This window comes from Bos javanicus, chromosome 9 (genome assembly GCF_032452875.1).
Source record: "Bos javanicus breed banteng chromosome 9, ARS-OSU_banteng_1.0, whole genome shotgun sequence".
Classification (NCBI taxonomy): domain Eukaryota; kingdom Metazoa; phylum Chordata; class Mammalia; order Artiodactyla; family Bovidae; genus Bos; species Bos javanicus.
This window is the reverse complement of record NC_083876.1, coordinates 17,015,727-17,037,023: the sequence shown is the minus strand read 5'-3', so window position 1 is coordinate 17,037,023 and position 21,297 is coordinate 17,015,727. Positions and strand designations below refer to the sequence as shown.

Below are 21,297 nucleotides of genomic sequence, written 5' to 3'. Positions count from 1 at the left end.
GTAAAGCTTTTTCAAAGTTTCTAGTTGCAATAAATCTGGACTCCAAACTATAGATTAACTTAGTAATTCTGACTGAAAAAATGCAGAAGGCTTCAAATAAAAGAGTAGTTTATTTGAAATTTTAAGAATTGCAATTTGGGAGGTACTGATTTGAGTTGAAACTCAAGTGTTCTCCAAAGGAAGCAGAAAATTGTGAGGGTGTATAAAGAAAACAGACAAAGACATTCCAAAAGTTACATGGATTGTTTTACAGAACTGTGATTGGTGTCAGCGGGCATTCAGTTGGGGGCATTCAGTTACTTAACAGCATCAGATTGTTGCTAAGCTGCAGTTTCCATGGAGTAAAGAAAATTGAGTTCCAGGTGGTCTGTGGATGGCCAGGTCAAAAGTTTACACAGCATCCAGGTATGGATTGTGTGAGTTATACTTTGCTGATGGCCTCCTGGCCCCATTTTAGGTCTCTTTGGCATAAATGACTCTCTTTTGTTGTTCATACAGCACAATATTTAGGATCATGTTACACACTAACCCTCTTGCTTTATTTTTTTCCATAGTACCTTTTCATTCCTGGTTTACCAATAAAATTTTAATATAATTTTGGTTTTTAATAAAAAACAGCTTTATTGAGATATTTTGACACATAAAAATTGTGTCTAAAGAGTACAACTTCATGCTTTGAAACATATATATTATGAAAAGATCACCATAATCATAACATATTGATTAAATGTCATCTCTATTACCCCTACATAGTTATCAGTGTGCGTATATGTGTGTGTTGAGATTTAATATAAGATCAGCCATCTTTCTAAATTTCAAGTATGGAATGATATATTGTTAACTATTCTCACCATGTTGTACATTAGATTATTTGAATTGGAATATAATTGCTTTACAATGTTGTATTAGTTTCTGCCTCTCTCTCATGCCCATCATCCCACCCCTCTAGGTCATCACAGAGTGCTGAGTTAAGCTCCCAGTGCCTACAGCAGATTTGTATAATTTATTAATCTTGTATAACTGAAACTTTGTAACCTTTGACCAAATCATCAATTTCCTCTTAATTCCAGATCCTACGAACCACCATTTTATTCTCTGCCTCTATGAGATTAGCTAATTTAGATTCCACATATAAGTTAGATCATGCAATATTTCTCTTTCTGTGTACAGGTATTTTGTTTAGCATAGTGTCCTACAGGTTCATCATGTTATTTCAAACAGCAGGATTTTCTTCGTTCTTAAGGCTGAATAGTATTTCATTGTGCATAGATCAGATCAGATCAGATTAGTCACTCAGTCCTGTCCAACTCCTTGCGACCCCATGAATCGCAGCACGGCAGGCCTCCCTGTCCATCACCAACTCCTGGAGTTCACTCAGACTCACGTCCATCGAATCAGCGATGCCATCCAGCCATCTCATCCTCTGTTGTCCCCTTCTCCTCCTGCCCCCAATCCCTCCCAGCATCAGAGTCTTTTCCAATGAGTCAACTCTTCGCATGAGGTGGCCAGAGTACGGGAGTTTCAGCTTTAGCATCATTCCTTCCAAAGAAATCCCAGGGCTAATCTTCTTCAGAATGGACTGGTTGGATCTCCTTGCAGTCCAAGGGACTCTCAAGAGTCTTCTCCAACACCACAGTTCAAAAGCATGAATTATTCGGTGCTCAGCCTTCTTCACAGTCCAACTCTCACATCCATACATGACCACTGGAAAAACCATAGCCTTGACTAGATGGACCTTTGTTGGCAAAGTAATGTCTCTACTTTTGAATATGCTATCTAGGTTGGTCATAACTTTCCTTCCAAGGAGTAAGCGTCTTTTAATTTCATGGCTGCAGTCACCATCTGTAGTGATTTTGGAGCCCAGAAAAATAAAGTCTGAAACTGTTTCCACTGTTTCCCCATCTATTTCCCATGAAGTGGTGGGACCAGACGCCATGATCTTCGTTTTCTGAATGTTGAGCTTTAAGCCAACTTTTTCACTGTCCACTTTCACTTTCATCAAGAGGCTTTTGAGTTCCTCTTCACTTTCTGCCATAAGGGTGGTGTCATCTGCATATCTGAGGTTATTGATATTTCTCCCGGCAATCTTGATTCCAGCTTGTGTTTTTTCCAGTCCAGCATTTCTCATGATGTACTCTGCATATAAGTTAAATAAACAGGGTGACAATATACAGCCTTGATGAACTCCTTTTCCTATTTGGAACCAGTCTGTTGTTTCATGTCCAGTTCTAACTGTTGCTTCCTGACCTGCATACAAATTTCTCAAGAGGCAGGTCAGGTGTTCTGGTATTCCCATCTCTTGAAGAATTTTCCACAGTTTATTGTGATCCATACAGTCAAAGGCTTTGGCATGTCAATAAAGCAGAAATAGATGTTTTTCTGGAACTCTCTTGCTTTTTCTATGATCCAGCAGATGTTGGCAATTTGATCTCTGGTTCCTCTGCCTTTTCTAAAACCGCTTGAACATCAGGAGGTTCACAGTTCACATATTGCTGAAGCCTGGCTTGGAGAATTTTGAGCATTATTTACTAGCGTGTGAGATGAGTGCAATTGTGCGGTAGTTTGAGCATTCTTTGGCATTGCCTTTCTTTGGGATTGGAATGAAAACTGACCTTTTCCAGTCCTGTGGCCACTGCTGAGTTTTCCAAATTTGCTGGCATATTGAGGGCAGCACTTTCACAGCATCATCTTTCAGGATTTGGAATAGCTCAACTGGAATTCCATCACCTCCACTAGCTTTGTTCGTAGTGATGCTTCCTAAGGCCCACTTGACTTCACATTCCAGAATGTCTGGCTCTAGGTCAGTGATCACACCATTGTGATTATCTGGGTCATGAAGATCTTTTTTGTACAGTTCTTCTGTGTATTCTTGCCATCTCTTCTTAATATCTTCTGCTTCTGTTAGGTCCATAGAGAGATGGGTAAATAGATGTATTTTTTTTTTTTATCCAGTCCCCATACTTGAAATCTATAGGGGACTGGAATGGGTAGGAAGTAGTAGGAAGTACTAAGAGATACTTAGTAGGAAGTCAAGAGATACCTGGAATAACAGGCAAGTTTGGCCTTGGAGTACAAAATGAAGTAGCAAAGTACAAAATGTTAGCAAAGGCTAACAGAGTTTTGCCAAGAGAATGAACTGGTAATAGAAAACACTCTTCCAACAACATGAGATGACTCTATACATGGATACCACCAATATTGAAATAAGATTGATTATATTTTTTTGCAGCCAAAGTTGGAGAAGCTCTATACAGTCAGCAAAAAAAAAAAAAAAAAAAAAGGAAAAAAAGAAAGAAAAGACTGGGTATTAACTGTGGCTCAGATCCTAAACTCCTTATTGCAAAATTCAGATTTCAGTTTAAGAAAGTAGGGAAACAACTAGGCCATTCAGGTATGACCTAAATCAAACCCCTTACGATTATATGGCAGAAAACAAATAGATTTCAGGGATTAGATCTGATAGACAGAGTGCCTGAAGAACTATGGATGGAGGTTTGTAACACTGTATAGGAGTCAGTGATCAAAACCATCCCCAAGAAAAAGAAATGAAAAAAGGCAAAATGGTTGTCTGAGGAGCCCTTACAAATAGCTGAGAAGAGAAGGGACATCAAAGGCAAAGGAGAAAAGGAAAGATAGACCCATCTGAATGCAGAGTTCCAAGAAATAGCAAGGAGAGATAAGAAAGGCTTCCTAAGTGAACAATGCAAAGAAATAGAGGAAAACTGTAGAATGGGAAAGATTAGAGATCTCTTCAAGAACTTTAGAGATACCAAGGGAACATTTCATGCAAAGATGGGCACAACAAAGGACAGAAATGATATGGACCTAACAGAAGCAGAAAATATTAAGAAGGGGTGTCAAGAATACACAGAAGAACCATACAAAAAAGATTTTGATGACCCAGATAACCACGATAGTGTGATCACTCACACTAGAGCCAGGTATCCTGGAGTGTGAAGTCAATGGGCCTTAGAAAACATCACTATGAACAAAGCTAGTGTAGGTGATGGAATTCCAGCTGTTGTTGTTCAGTCGCTCAGTCATGTCTGACTCTTTGCAACCCCATGGACTGCAGCATGCTAGGCTTCCCTGGAGCTTGCTCAAACTCATGAATTCCAGCTGAGCTACTGCAAGTTCTAAAAGATGATGCTGTTAAAATGCTGCAATCCATATGCCAGTAAATTTGGAAAACTCAGCAGTGGCCACAGGACTGGAAAAGATCAGTTTTCATTCTAATTCCAAACAAGGGCAATGTCAAAGACTGTTCAAACTTCTGCACAACTGCATTCATTTCACATGCTAGCAAGGTCATGCTCAAAATCCTCCAAGATAGGTTTCAACAGCACATGTACTGAGAATTTCCAGATTTATAAGCTGGATTTAGAAAAGGCAGAAGTACCAGCGATCATATTGCCAACATCCGATGGATCATAGAAAAAGCAAGGGAATTCCAGAAAAATATCTACTTCGTCTTTACTGACTATGCCAAAGCCTTTGACTGTGTGGACCACAATAAACTGTGGAAAATTCTTCAAGAGATGGGAATACCAGACCACCTTACCTGCCTCCTGAGAAACCTGTATGCATGTCAAGAAGCAACAGTTAAAACTGAACATGGAAAAACAGACTGGCCCCAAACTGGGAAAGGAGTGCATCAAGGCTGTATATTGCCACCCTATTTATTTAACTTATGTATGTGTATGAATATGCAGAGTATACATCTTGTGAAATGCTGGCTGGATGAATAACATGATGGAATAAAGATTGCCAGGAGAAATATCAATAACCTCAGATATAAAGATGACACCACCCTTATAGCAGAAAATGAAGAGGAACTAAAGAGCATCTTGATGAAGGTGAAGGAGAGTGAAAAACCTGGCTTAAAACTCAACATTCACAAAACCAAGATCATGGCATCCAGTCCCATCACTTCATGGCAAATTGACAAGGAAACAATGGAAACAGGAAAGACTCTATTTTCCTGGGCTCCAAAATCACTGAGGATGGTGACAGCCGTCATGAAATTAAGACATTTGCTCCTTGGAAGAAAAGCTATGATTAACCTAGAGAGCATATTAAAAGCCTGAGACATTACTTTGCCAACCAAGTTCTGTATAGTCAAAATTATGGTTTTTCCTGTAGTCATGTATGGATGTGAGAGCTGAACCATAAAGAAGGCTGAGCACCAAAGAATTGATGCTTTTGAATTGTAGTGTTGAGAAGACTCTTGAGAATACCTTGCACTGCAAGGGGATCAAACCAGTCAATCCTAAAGGAAATTACCCTGAATAATCATTGGAAGGACTGATGCAGAAGCTGAAGCTCCAATACTTTGGCCACCTGATGCAAAAAGCCAACTCATTGGAAAAGACCCTGATTCTGGGAAAGATAGAGGCAGGAGAAGTAGGGGATGACAGAGGACAAGATGGTTTGATGGCCTCACTGACTTAATGGACATGACTTTGAGCAATCTCTGGGAGATGATGAAGGACAAGGAAGCCTGGCGTGCTGCAGTTGGTGGCGTTGCAAAGAGTTGGACATAACCTAGTGATTGAACAACATCTATAGACAGATGCCAAAATTGTTTGCACATATTGCTTCATGAATAATGCTGCAGTGAACATAGGCGTGCAGATATCTTTTGAAGATAGTGATTTTATTCCCTTTACATATATACCTTGAGATGTGATTGCCGCATAAATGTTTTGAGGAATTTCCATACTATTTTCCATGGTGGTTGCACTAATCTACTTTCCCCCATGAGCAATGTACAGGGTTTCCTTTTCTCCACATTGTCTCCAAAGTTGTTATTTTTGTCTTTTTTGATGTAGCCATTCTGACTGGTGCGAGGTGTTATCTCATTATGGTGTTGATTTGCATTTTTCTGGTTAAAGATGTTGAGAATCTTTTCATATACTGGTACCCATTTGAATTTCTTCTTTCAAGAGGTGTCTACTTAGTTCCTTTGCCCATTTTTAAATTGAGTTATTTGTATTTTGGGTATTGAGTTGTTTAAATTCCTAACATATTTTGGATATAAATCCTCCATCTTATGTATAGTTTGCAAATATTTTCTTTCATTCTACCAGTTGCTTTTAATTTCATTATTTCCTTTGCTGTACCTCTGCTTGCAATGCTGGAGACCCGAGTTCAATCCCTGGGTGGGGAAGATCTCCTGGAGAAGGCAATGGCAAACCACTTCAGTATTCTTGCCTGGAAAATCCCACGGACATAGGAGCCTGGTAGGCTACAGTCCATGGGGTGGCAAAGAGTCGGACATGACTGAGCGAATTCACTTTCACTTTCACAGAAGCTTCTTAGCTTGTTATAATCTCACTTGTCTATTTTTTTCTTTTTTTTTTGCTTATGTTTTTGGTGTCATATCCAAAATATTATTTCCAATACCAATGTCAAGAATATTTTTCCAGTTTTTTCTAGGAGCTTTGCAACTCCTTTGTAAAACTCTTACCTTTCATTTTGAGTGAGGCAATTTTTCTATATGGTGTGACACTGAGACCTAATTTTATTAGTTTGCTTGTGGCCACCCTGTTTTTCCAAGGACAATTTTGAAGTGCCTATCCTTTACCCGTGTGTGTTCTTGGTATCTTGTTGAAAATTAATTGATAATAAATATGTAGCTTTATTTCTGAGTTTTCTGTTTCATTAGTCTGTACTTAGGCTGGTTTTTATGTTGGTGCCATACTATTTTGATTATTATAGCTTTGCAGTATAGTTTGAAGAAAGGACTTGTGGTGATTCCAACTCTATTTTTCCTGCTCCTTGACTATTTGGGATCTTTTGTGGTTCTTATAAATTTTAGTTTTTTTTCTTTTTTCTATATATTCTCGCAAAAAAAGTCATTAGGATTTTGGTAGGGATTGCACTGAATTTGTTGATAGGTTTTGGTACTATTGATATTTTAACAATACTAATTCTTCAAAGTCATAAGCATGTTTTATTTTTTCCTTATTTATATGTCTCTTTTAAAATTTCCTTCAACATTCTTTTACAATCCTTAGTATATAATTTTTTCACCTTTTTGGTTAAGTTAATTCCTAAGCATTTTTTTATTGGTAATACAAATGAAGTTGTTTTCTTAATTTCTCTTTCTGATTGTTTATTGGCAGTACATAGTAACACCACTGATTTTTGCATGTTGATTTTGTATCCTGTAACTTTGTTTAATTTATTTATTTAGTTTTATCACTTTTTTGGGTGATAAAGGAGTCTTGGACTTGAAGGAGTCTTGGATTTTCTACATATATAATCATGAGATAAACAAACAGAAATGATTTTACTTCTCTTTTGATTAAGATACCCTTTTTCTTTTTCTTGTCTAATTACTCTATGACTTTCAGTAATGTGTTGAATAGAAGTTGTGATAGTGGGTATTCTTGCCTTGTTCTGGACCTTAGAGGATAAATTTTCAGTTTTTCCTCATTGATTATGATGTTAGCTCTGGATTTTTCACATGTTGCCTTTATTGTATTAAGGAATGTTCCTTATATATCTATTTTGTTGATTTTTTTGTATTATTAAAGGATATTGAATTTCTTTCAAATCCTTTCTATGCATCTATTGAAATGATTGTATGTTTTTGTTTTGAATTCTGTTAATGTGGTTTATCATGCTTATTGATTTGCATAGGTTGAACCATACTTGCATTCCAGGGATAAACCCCACTTGATCAGTGTATGATTCTTTTAAAGTACTGTTGAATTCAATATGCTAGTATTTTATTGAGGATTTTTATATCAATATTTATCAGGGATACTGGAATGTACTTTTCTTGTGTTTTTTGACTGGCTTTGGAATCAGGGTTATGTTTTCCTAATGAATTGAGTTTGGGGGGTGTTCTTTTATTTTGAAAGAGTTAAATGTTATTAGTTCTTTTTGAGATGTTTAGTAGAATATAAACATGTAGCCATCCAGTCCTTTGGTTTTCTTTGTTGGAAGACTTTTTATTATTATCCAGTATCCTTGTTACTATTAGATTGTTCAGGCAGTCTATTTCTTCTTGTTTCAGTCTTGGTAGATTGTCTATCTCTAGGAATATATCCATTCTTCCAAGATATCATTTTTTTGGTGAATAATTTTTCACAACAGTTCAGTTTTAATTTCTGTACTTTCATGGCAACCACAAAGGAAAAACTATGCAAAAAAATAAAGAGAAAAGAATCAAATAAAATTGCCACTAAAAATATCAAAAAACAAAAGAAGACATTAAGTGAGGAATGCAAGAACAAAAGATCTGTATAAAAGAAGACACTTAAGAAAAAGACAATTGTAAGTCCTTATCAATCAATAATTGCTTTAAATGTAAATGAATTAAAATCCCCAATTAAAAGACATAGAGTAGCTGAACCGATTAAAATAATCTATTGCTATCATGTCTTCTAGAGAGTCACTGCAGATATAAAGATGTACTGCAGATATATAGACTGAAAGTGGAAGGGTAAAAAAAAATTCTATGAATATGATAAATCACAAAAAGAAGGTGAATATAATTATATTACACAGAAGGGACTCTAAGAATTAAACTGTCACTAGAGACAAAGAAATTCACTATATATTTATAAAAAGAGTTAATTCAAAGAACATATAACAATTTTAAATATATACATACCCCATGTCAGAACTCCTAAATATATATATAACAAATACAAAAAATCAAAGGGAACAATTAATAGTGAAGTGAGTGAAGTTGCTCAGTTGTGTCCAACTCTTTGCGACCCCAAGGACTGTAGTCTATCAGGCTCCTCCATCCATGGGATTTTCCAGGCAATAGTACTGGAGTGGGATGCCATTTCCTTCTCCAGCGAATCTTCCCAACCCAGGGATTGAACCTGGGTCCCCCTCATTGTACACAGATGCTTTACCATGTGAGCCACCAGGGAAGTCCTCAATACTTACAATGCTGTATAGAATATCCAATCATGAAACTGACATTAAACAACACTATAGACCAAATGGACATAACTGATATGTCCATAACATATATACACACACATATATGTATGTGTGTGTATTCTGTTCCTAGAACTTTCTAGGAGCAGAATATACACTGTTTTCAAACATACACTTAAAAATCTTCAGGATAGATTACATAATAGGCCATAAAATAAATCACAGAGAAGTAAAGAAGTTTGAAATATATCAAGGAATTTGTGACGACAGTGGAATGAAGCTAGAAATCAATAACAGAAAGAAAACTAAAATCACAAGCACATGGAAACTACACAACACACTCTAAAAACCATTGCATCAAAGAGAAAATCAAAAGAGAATTTTAAAAATACCTGAGAACAGACAAAAGTGAAAATGCAACCTAGTAAAACTTGTAGGACGCAACAAAGGCAGTAATAGGAGGAAAGTTCATAACAACAAACATTTACTTAAAAATTAAAATTTTCTTTTTAAATTGCATTTCTCAAGTAAACCACCTAGATTCATGTTTGAAGACATTATAAAAATAACAAAGTAAGCCTAAAGTTAGCAAAAGGAAAAAATAATAATAAAAATTAGAGAATAAATAAATGAACTAGAGAACAGAAGAACAATAGAAAAATCAGTGAAACTAAGAGTTGCGTGTGTGTGTTTGTTTTACTTTTTTCATTTGTTTATGTGAAGAAAAATCTTAGGCTAAGAAAAAAAAAGAGAGCTGAGTCAAAAATATCAGAAGTAAAAGAGAACCTGTAGTATTATCTATTAGCTAAAAAATGTATATACTTATATATTTGAAGCTTGGTTGTCTCTCTAAATTAGAATGAAAGAAGCAAGGGTTTTATTTATTTTGTTTGTTGTAGAACCTTCTCTGTCACTTAGTAGTTAGTTTAAAAATTTTGCTTAATCTTTGTTTACAAAGTGACATATTTATACATTTCAGCTACCCTGAATAGTAATATAAAATTTGTTTTAAGTAGTAAAATTTTAGAGTGCTGTTGCATTTTTAATACATAACATTTTGCTATGAAAATGATCATAAAATTGGAGAGTCAAAAGATCTACATGGAAGCTTGTCAAACTTTTTAGTGAAGTTCACCTAAGGGTCCTGTAACTCTCAAGTTAAAGCCACGTGTGATATTAATGAGTGGGCATTCCCTTTACTGACTTTCATTTAATAGTTCATTTGTCTTATTTTTTAAGAAATGAAAATGAATATTTTGAGTAATAAAATATAGAATATGTGTGAATAGTGGAGTATATTCTAATTGGACCCACGCTAGGCATAGCACACTCTAAATGGTTTATTTTCTTGATCAATCAAGATCATAGTTATGTGCAAGCAGTTATGTGATATGCATCTGTCTGACAATGATGAGGGGCATCCTATTTGGATGCTTTGTTTTTCCAGCAGGGGCCTGGATCTTAACTTTTTCTGAGAAGTCCTCCATGAAAAGTTGTTCTTTACTCATTTCCTTTTGCTCATTAAGAAGTAGAGTCTTAATTTCCCTTGACTATGGCCAAATTTCTGAAGATTAATGGGCAAATTGAAGGTTAGAGTGTTTTTGGTTTCATTATGTCCTTGAAAATTACCTTACTTCATGTTTTCAGTGGCTTGTGAGTTTATTCACCACCCCTCTCCCATCTAGTATCCCTGAGAAGACAATTACTGATCACCTGCTCAATCTCAGGCTCTGTGTCCATAGTTGAGTATGTTGTAACAAGCTGTCTTTAGCCTGAGACAGGGAGGCCTGGCGTGCTGTGGTTCATGGCATGGCAAAGAGTCGGACAAGACTAAGTGACTCTTAGTCTTGGATTATTGGTGCCATATCAGTAAGCAAAGAATTTCAGAGTTATCAGCAATTGCAGCCATAACCATGATGAGCTGATGAGCCCCGAGAAAACAAAAGAAAGTAAAGAATGTTTGCCATCTAGCAGCCATCAGAACTGCAGCCAACCCCAACAGTGAGCTCTGAAAAAAGTCAGGATGTGAAAACACAGAACACCGGCCTGACAAGTCTGAGGTCCATATCAAAGGAATGATTTCAGTGAACCCTGACTCTTGAATCTTTCCACACGTAAAAACGTGCTAAATTCCTTAACTTGAGAGATCTTGTTTTCCTTAATTAACAATAATCTTTTGATGTTTAGACTACCTGACTTCTGTTACAAAAATGCTATATATCTTGGTTTCCCCCATTGCCTCCTTGGAACAGTTCACTCAGGGTGACTGAAGATGCTGCCTTTCAGGCTAGAAGTCCTAAAAATTCCTGCCAAATAAAATATAGATCTCAACTTTTAGATTGTGAATATATTTTTTTAGTCAACAATTCCCACTGTAAATTTTTTGAAAATATATATTTTGTTCTGCAGCAAGTTATTTTTTTTTTAAAATGCATTTCTCAGGTATGAATGATTCAAAAAATATTTATGTATGTATATGTCATGTATCTGGGTGAACAGTTTTACTTGTAGAAAGCATAAAGTGAGATAATTCACTGAGATTAAGAAGGTAAGGAAATATGTGTGTATTACATGAAAAAGAAATTTTATAAGAGATACAGTGGAAAATGCGATGAAAAATAGGTAGGGAGAGACCAAGAAGAAGGTAAACAAAAAATGGTTGGCGTGAGTAGTGCTCTGTCCCTTTCTTCAGCATCTCTGTACAAAAAGACAGCTTTTCATCTGAAAAGTTTACTGGGGCAAGAAATTGTATTTTCCTCATCTCTTAGAGAGTTGGAGCCATTGGAAAAGCTTGAGTCTTTCTTGAGTAAAGGTAAGAGATGTACTGGAATATAGTGAATTCTAGAAAATGGTCAATTTCTATTTCATTCAAGAATATTTTAGAGGATGTTGATCAAAGTTTAGGACAATTGGGAATTTATCTTGGAGCTGGCATTTAACTATAGAACAAACTATAGAGAAAAATAAGATGGGAAATGATGAAGATAGAAGTGACAAGAGAGTCCCAAGAGTGGAAACAGTCAGAACTTGTTGATATAACCTCTGTTTTGGGAGGGAGAATGGAAAACCCACCTGTGATATGGGCAGAGTGACTATAAGTGCATATAGGGCATGATGAGGGGTTTGGCAGAGAGATGGGCTTGAATGTATGTCTTCAGGCAGGTTGAACCCCCATCTCTAAAGTCAAGAGGCCGTAATGATGAAATGACAAGCTTCTTTTTTCTGGTTTCCAGGAAGGATTCCTTAAAACAACAACAATAAGAAATCACATGACTTTTAGTATCTGTTCCAACTGGACATGAGTCTTCTGTCATTCAAGGTCAGTAAAATCACAAATCTTCTCAAGGTGCAAGTACACCTTGAGAGATATTGATCTCTATACCCCACTGTAGACCAGAGAATGGTCTGCAGTCAAAGCATAACTACCTTGACTACTCAATTCAGTTCAGTTCAGTTGCTCAGTTGTGTCTGACTCTTTGTGACCCCATGAATTGCAGCACGCCAGGCCTCCCTGTCCATCACCAACTCCCGGAGTTCACTCAAACTCATGTGCATCGAGTCGGTGATACCATCCAGCCATCTCATCCTCTGTTGTCCCCTTCTCCTCCTGCCCCCAATCCCTCCCAGCATGAGTCTTTTCCAATGAGTCAACTCATGAGGTGGCCAAAATATTGGAGTTTCAGCTTCAGCATCAGTCCTTCCAAAGAACACCCAGGACTGATCTCCTTTAGAATGGACTGGTTGGATCTCCTTGCAGTCCAAGGACTCTCAAGCATCTTCTCCAACAAAACAGTTCAAAAGCATCAATTCTTCGGCGCTCAGCTTTCTTCGCAGTCCAACTCTCACATCCATACATGACCACAGGAAAAACCATAGCCTTGACTAGATGAACATGTGTTGGCAAAGTAATGTCTCTGCTTTTCAGTATGCTATCTAGATCGGTCATAACTCTCCTTCCAAGGAGTAAGCATCTTTTAATTTCATGGCTACAGTCACTATCTGCAGTGATTTTGGAGCCCCCCAAAATAAAGTCTGCCACTGTTTCCCCATCTATTTCCCATGAAGTGATGGGACCAGATACCATGATCTTAGTTTTCTCAATCTTGAGCTTTAAGCCAACTTTTTCACTCTCCTCTTTCACTTTCATCAAGAGGCTTTTTAGTTCCTCTTCACTTTCTGCCATAAGGGTGATGTCATCTGCATATCTGAGGTTATTGATATTTCTCCTGGCAATCTTGATTCCAGCTTGTGCTTCTTCCAGCCCAGCGTTTCTCATGATGTACTCTGCATATAAGTTTAATAAGCAGGGTGACAGTATACAGCCTTGACATACTCCTTTTCCTATTGGGAACCAGTCTGTTGTTCCATGTCCAGTTCTAACTGTTGCTTCCTCACCTGCATATAGGTTTCTCAAGAGGCAGGTCAGGTGGTCTGGTATTCCCATCTCTTTCAGAATTTTCCACACCTTGACTCTTAGATGATAGCTAAGACACTAAGTGTATCTGTTAATATTTTAACTTCTTGTCACCACTCCAGAACACATAGATTGCTATTTTCTCTCCAATCCCAAGTACTTGTCATTTTTCAAGAGGAGATTAGTCAACAAGATATCTTTGGTAAATGGGAATTCTGTGTCAGGTAATAGTAATTCCCCAACTTAGAAACCATCAAGATCATTCTCAGCTCCTCTTATTCTTTCTCTTTTACATGCATCTGTTGAGTAGAGGCCAGAGATGATGCTAAATTTCTACAATGGACAGAGTAGACCTCTCAAAACGAAGAATTGTTTGGTCCAAAATGTCAATACAATATCACTGGATCTAATGACAGAGTAGTCAGATACTTGTAAGGGTTACTATCAAAGGGAATGACAGTGATATCAACCTCAAACATCAACGTGTAGAATTTCAATCCAATGATTTTTGCTCCATTAACTGATGCATGCATGTGTATTAGGACCTAATACATGTATTATTATTTTGTTTACCTTAGCTGATGGGCTGAGATTCATTATATTCCATATAAAGATACATTCTAGTTGTCCAAAAGGATAAACATCTTCCCAACCTCAAGAAAGTAAGTTTTGGCAGAGCTTGAATTGAAACCCTAATCTGACAGGATCACCTATTACTCTGGGAGTTTTATAATCTAGTGCAGAAAGATTATCTAGTTTTTTTTTTCCCCCCACTTTCTAGTTACTCCTCTCCATCTCAACCAGTCACGTCCAGTTCTGGCTCCTTTCAGAAAATGGTATGGTGTTTTTTTGTTGTTGTTATGTGATGATCTGGAGAAGGAAATAGAATCATTTATTTAGTGAACCAGTAACCAATTTGAGAGCTGCTTTTGGATAAATTAACAAAACAACCAATAGAATCTTGGGAAGTACCAGACACTTGGCTAGGTAAACGTGTGTTAAATGGACTGAATCAAGTGTTTTATGAGAAAACAATTAAGCTTATTCAGTTTTTTAGCTTGTGAATATGAATAATCCTACTCTGCTTTTATTAATATATGCTTCAAAGGCATCTGGTGGTTTTCTAAATAGTATAGAAAGCTTAGATATAGTTAAAGCATATAAACAGCAGGCTATAGTCATAAAAGTGTAAAATCATTATGAAAGAATGAACAATTCCAAGTTTTTGCCATTAGAAGTTTGAAAGGAATAGACTTTGCAATCAAATCAACATTTTTCACCAACAGATGGCACAAATAATTTTCACCTTTTTTGACTTACCATGCCCACCCCCCCTGCATACTCTTCAGAGAGGAGAGAGAGAAAATGGAATAATTTTATTTCTCCTTTTTAGCAATATAGTTAATTAATATTATCTAAAATAAAATAATAGACTTTAATTAACATGGGTGTTCCCCAGCTTGTAATGTTGCCTTACATGTTTGCAGTGTTCTAAGCCAATGAGGCCAAGTTTTGTGTCTCTTTAAGTGATAACATTGAAGCTGTTTATTTTAATAGTATCAGATGTGCCACCATTTAAAAATGCATTTAACAGCATCCATATCACTCTATTGCTCTCTCCGTTACATTACCATAGAAACCATCTTAAGGAAATGGTGTTCAAAAGATGCTTGTGACCATGGAGGAGACTCATGCCTATGCATCAGAATCCCAGTGGGAAATTTACAATATCCTGGTGTTTGGAGATAGCTAAGAGTTTTCTGGGACATCCTACAATCCTATCATTTTACATTTCATTACCTTTGTAAAGATAACTTTTCAATGGGCCAAGGAAATTTAACATATATTTTAACATCCTCTGTACCTTTATCATATCTGTATATTTGGTTAAGCAACATATTGAAATTCAGAAAATATCTCTTGAAAAGATAGCAAAGATGTTTTCTAGGGAGAAAATACAATTTGAACATTAAAAGTAGTGAAATATGTATATATATATAATATATAAATAAATATATGTAATATATATAAAATATATATATATATATATATCTTAATTAGTTACTTGTTTTGCTGAAAAATAAGTTCCTAGGCTCTAAAGATGATGCATTAGGATGTTATGATGTTTGATGCAGAACTAAATAAAACCCACAGATGGTATTACTGTCAGAAGTTTGGTAAGTCAAGAAGAAAAAAATCCAAATCTATATGAAGCATCTGTTGCAGGGAGGACAAATTACTACCTCATTTATGAAAGTAAAATGTGTCTAGTATAATTAATCTTCCACAAGCTGGTCGAAGGATCCCCTTAGGGTTTGTTACTTATCAGAGGATCAGGGGCAAATCCAGCCACTGGCAAATTGAATATTCAATTCTAATAACAACCAGGTGAGTCTTGGAAAGAGAAAATTCATGTCATTGAGCCTACACATGACATCTGTTCCTACCAACATGCACTCCTTGCTAATAAGCTTAATGAAAAATCATTGAGTTGGCTGCACAATGAGCCAGTTTGACATCCACAGAGCTGATCATTATGAAAGCTTGATTATGAAAGCTTTATTTGCAGTGGAGACATTTTTAGCAAACACATTAGTAAAAATAATCTAACACTCAAGACCCATTCTATCTACATAAGCTGTCCTCAAACATCCTTGTCTTCCATCCTCTAACCTTGTTCGTTCTGAACAATTGATTGTTCATCAAACTACTAGCCATTATAAAGGAATCGATGAATCATAAGAATGACTGTTGGAATTTCTGCTTATCATGACTACTTCTTATCTCCAATGCCCTTCAGAGTCACACAAGTGGGACTTTCTCCCAAAACCTACTTCAATAAAGTGCCAGTGTGTACTGCTCAGCAATATGGAAAACAGGCTCAAACGCTTTCTTCTGAATCATCTGGTTGTAGAGAACTTCACGAGATTGACCTGAGGGTAGAGGCAGGATGGTAAAGGAAGTGCAGAGCCAAAATTTACAGGAGAAACTTGCTTATGGAACTCACTTGTGCACCTACCTACATTCAATCTCATATACACAAAATCTAGTTGGTATGCTGCTGTTGACCCCAGATTTTATGGCTTGATCAGATGCTGCTTGGTTCATGAAAGGCAGATCAGGCTCATGGTGTCTTTAATTTTAGAGTTAGGCCTTCTGATCTTACTAGAGCTCAAAGGAAGACAAAAGCTTCCTCTCAAGAGGAAATTATTTACTTTCAAACTTTAGAGACATCTGCTATTAATTTCCTACTGAGGTTTGTAAGAGTCATTACCCATCATCACAATCTGCCATAAATATTTCAAGAACAGTGCATCTGTGTAGTAATACCAGTCATACCAGAGAGCCTTCTTTTGTTCAGGGCATAGTTAAAACTGGCAGCCTTTGGGTCATTCAGCCAATGGTTGAAATAACATATCCAAATGGATTTTTTGTTACTGTGAAAGTCCTAAGAGTTTCAAGTATTATGCTTTGGAGTATGCAAGGCAAATGCTTTGTGGAGCATTTATCTAAAACTTCCATTACATCACTTCACATTCTCTCAGCCTGCATTTTGCTTCTGATATGGCTTTCGCAACCAGTGGCAGCAAACACTGTTGCCTCAGCCGCATTCGCACAGTCCTTGCTTCTTGTCTCTGGGTGCTCCTGATGTGTTGGTGTGGGAGACTCGCAGAACCTCACTTGGTGTTAACGGGGTGTTTATGCATGGGCAGTCTGGAAGTACAGAGGAATTATGCTCCATGGGCAGCATATAAAAATGCAGAATACATGCTGAAGCAGAAAAGTTTGAGCCATATTGTACTGCTACACAGAAAGTCCAATGTTAACTACATATTTCTTACTTCCTATCCTTGGGCAGCTATGAGGATGTGGTATGGGGCTCTGTGGAAACCCATTCAGGGTTCATGTAGTCACAGTTTAGAAAATTACAAATTTTGACTAGTGGAAGATGGAGCTGATGAATAAATCACCCTCTTGTCTTCCCTTAGGTGGACACTTCTGAGGTACGTTCTCTGCAATTCACAAGGTTGGGTGGAATTGACAAGACTCAATAAGTTGGCTTTTGTTTTTTTCCTGTTTTACTCTCCCTATTCCCCTTATTTCTGTTTCTTGGAATCACTTTCCAAATACACTACTTTTACGTTTTTTTGTATCCAGCTCTGCATTTTGGAGAGCACCTTCTAAGAAAAAAGGGGATCTTCCATCATGTCTTGGGCTCTGGGCCATTCCCATTACTTAAGTGGCAAATACCATTTATCTCCTGCTTTCAGACATGTGTCTTACAAAGATGTCTCAAGTTCCATTTTCACCATGTTATTTGAGCACAGTGTTCTCACTTAAGTAGATTCACAATGATGCCTTGGAGGTGATGAGGTAACTGAGGTTCCCGTGGACTAAATTGTGTCTCAGTGCTGATAAGCTGGCATAGCCCCACTGTGGGATGCTGAATGTGTGCAGCTGTCCATGTGAAAGTAAATCACTTCTGGGGTTTCCTGATAACTGTGATAGAAGTGATAAAAAAAAAAAAAAAAAAACAGACAATAAATATATTCCAGGTATTCAGAGCCATGGTGATTTGCTCCAAGAAAGAGTTTCCATCTGGAAGAGCAGCTGCAATTGCATTCACCACCTGATTAAACTATGCTAATCAAATATTATTTCCAACAGTCCTCTGTCTACACAGGACAGTCCAGGTAAATGGTGATATGATAGGAATCATCAATCTTGTTTTCTTTGGTGGTGATTCCCCCAAAAAGGTGGTATTGTTTTTGGTGTATTATTTTGATAAGGAGGGGACACTCAAGAGGCCTTTCTTTTTCTTTTTTTTTTAATTGGAGTATAGTTGATTTTTGCAGCTTCCTTTGTAGCTCAGTTGGTAAAGAATCTGCCTGCAATGCAGGAGTCCTGGGTTTGATTCCTGGGTTGGGAAGATCCCCTGGAGAAGGAAATGGCAACCCACTCAAGTATTCTTACCTGGAGAATCCCATGGACAGAGTAACCTGCAGGACTACAGTCCATGGAGTTGCAAGAGTCGGACACGACTTAGTGACTAAACCATAGTTGATTTACAATATTGTGTTAGTTTCAGGTGTACAGCAAAGAGATTCAGATATACCTGTATCTATGTCTCTATCTATCTTCTTTTTCAGATTCTTGTTTCATATAGATTATTACAAAATATTGAGATTTCTCTGTGCTGTATAGTAGGTCCTTGTTGGTTATCTATTTTATATGTAGCAGTGTGTATATGCTAATCTTAGTGTCTTAGTGTTAGTCTCTCAGCTGTGACCCCATGGACTGTAACCCACCAGGCTCCTCTGTCCATGGAATTCTCCAGTCAAGAATACAAGAGTGGGTTGCCATTCCCTTCTACAGGGTACAGCCCAATCCAGGGATCAAACCTGGGTCACCCACATTACAGGCAGATTCTTTACCATTTGAGCCACCAGGGAAGCCCATATATGCTAATCCCAACCTCCTAATTTGCCCCTAATTCCTTCCCCCTCAAGAGGCCTCATATGTGCTGTGTGCTTAGTCGCTCAGTGGTATCCGACTCTTTGTGACCCCATGGATTTCAGCCCACCAGGTTCCTCTGTCCATGGATTCTCCGGGCAAGAATACTGAAACAGGTTGCCATGACTTCCTCCAGGGGATCTTCTCAACTCAGGGATTGAACCCAGGTCTCCTGCCTTGAAGGCAAATTCTTTACCAATTGAACCACCAGGGAAGTCCTCTAAAATTGTAACCTTTTCTTCATTAGTCAATAGTGTTTCCTAAATTTAGCTTTTAAACCTGCATCCTTAGAAACTAGGGCTATCACAAGATGGGCATGGACTCCTATGAGGCCCCAAATGAGATGGAATTTGATCAATTTCCATATTACAATTGAGCTAAGAAGATTTGCCTGCCTGAATACCCATTCAAGCCTGCTTCAGTCATGCTGTTTTCTTCTAGAGACTGGCCATATTGTGCTCAAATTCCTAGCTTTTCTGCAGCTATGACTATGTGACATAGTTCTGGTTAATGGAAATCAGATGTTAGGACTTTACTTCCTGAGAAAAATCTGGCAAAGCCTTCTGGAAAAAAAAAAAAAAAAACAACTAACATTTTCTTTTGCCACCTTCTTTTTCTTGCCTAAAGTTAGTGCACAGAAATACAACACTCTGGTCTGCTACCTCCTAAACTTCTCATTACTTAAAAAAAAAATGAGTTTGGTGGGTATTTCTCATACTCATGACTCACAGAGCTAAGCAGATAGACCACACAATTCATATGAGCTGTACTCTGAGCAGTAACCATGAAGATGAAGCCCCTTGGAATAATATAAGTATTTCCCATTTCACAGTTAGGGGCAGAAGTTGCATGAAAAAGGATATAATAAAATTTTACCATATAGACCAGGATATTATTGCAATTCTTCTTTCCCATACTGTATGCAAATGACTCTCAGTCTTTACCTGACTCAGATCTGGGATTGGGGAGGGGCCGGGCTCTTTTGCTATGATGTTAATGTTATCTCTCTGTCATTAGACTTAGAATGTATTTGTTTATGCAAAGCACACAGACCTTAGTTCACTTTGCATCTATTTGAACTTACACATTTCATGTTCAATAATGCATTCAATAATTTTTCTTTATTATTACTTTTTTAAATATAAATTTATTTATTTTAATTGGAGGCTAATTACTTTACAATATTGTATTGGTTTTGCCATACATCAACATGAATCTGCCACGGGTATATACATGTTCCTCATCCTGAACCCCCCTCCAACCTCCCTCCTTGTACCATCCTTCTGGGTCATCCCAGTACACCAGCCCCAAGTATCCTGTATCCTGCATCGAACCTGGACTAGCGATTAATTTAATATATGATATTATACATGTTTCAATGCCATTATCCCAAATCATCCCACCTTCTCCCTCTCCCACAGAGTCCAAAAGACTGTTCTATACATCTGTGTCTCTTTTGCTGTCTCACATACAGGGTTATTGTTACCATCTTTCTAAATTCCATATATATGCATTAGTATACTGTATTGGTGTTTTTCTTTCTGGCTTACTTCACTCTGTATAATAGGCTCCAGTTTCATCCACCTCATTAGAACTAATTCAAATGTATTCTTTTTAATGGCTGAGTAATACTCCATTTGGTATGTGTACCATGGCTTTCTTGTCCATTCATCTGCTGATGGACATCTAGGTTTCTTCCATGTCCTGGCTATTATAAACAGTGCTGCAATGAACATTGAGGTACACGTGTCCCTTTCAATTCTGGTTTCCTCTGTGTGTATGCCCAGTAGTGGGATTGCTGGGTCATAAGGCAGTTCTCTGTCTAGTTTTTTAAGGAATCTTCACACTTTTCCCCATAGTTGCTGTACTATTTTGCATTCCCATCAACAGTGTAAGAGGGTTCCCTTTTCTCCACACCCTCTCCAGCATTTATTGATTGTAGACTTCTGGATAGCAGCCATTCTGACTGGCGTGAAGTGGTACCTCATTGTGGTCTTGATTTGCATTTCTCTGATAATGAGTGATGTTGAGCATCTTTTCATGTGTTTGTTAGCCATCTGTATGTCTTCTTTGGAGAAATGTCTGTTTAGTTCTTTGGCCCATTTTTGGATTGGGTCGTTTATTTTTCTGGAATTGAGCTACAGTGGTTGCTTGTATATTTTTGAGATTAGTTCTTTGTCCATTGCTTCATTTGCTATTATTTTCTCCGATTCTGAAGGCTTTCTTTTCACCTTGGTTATAGTTTCCTTTGTTGTGCAGGAGCTTTTAATTTTAATTAGATCCCATTTGTTTATGTTTACTTTTATTTCCAATATTATGGGAGGTGGGTCATAGAGGATCCTGCTGTGCGGTTTGTCAGAGAGTGTTTTGCCTATGTTCTCCTCTAGGAGTTTTATAGTTTCTGGTCTTATGTTTAGATCTTTAATCCATTTTGAGTTTATTTTTGTGTATGGTGTTAGAAA

At 37.3% G+C, this 21,297-nt stretch overlaps 1 long non-coding RNA gene across 1 annotated transcript in view; it reads left to right on the top strand.

The window, feature by feature from the left end:
* Window positions 1–315: 315 nt before the first annotated feature.
* Window positions 316–21,297, top strand: part of LOC133254414 (uncharacterized) — a 35,847-nt gene continuing 14,865 nt past the window's right edge. Inside the window, exons 1-2 of the long non-coding RNA XR_009738665.1 lie at window positions 316–405; window positions 12,141–12,226. This is a non-coding gene — a long non-coding RNA (uncharacterized LOC133254414). The remainder of the gene's footprint in view (window positions 406–12,140; window positions 12,227–21,297) is intronic.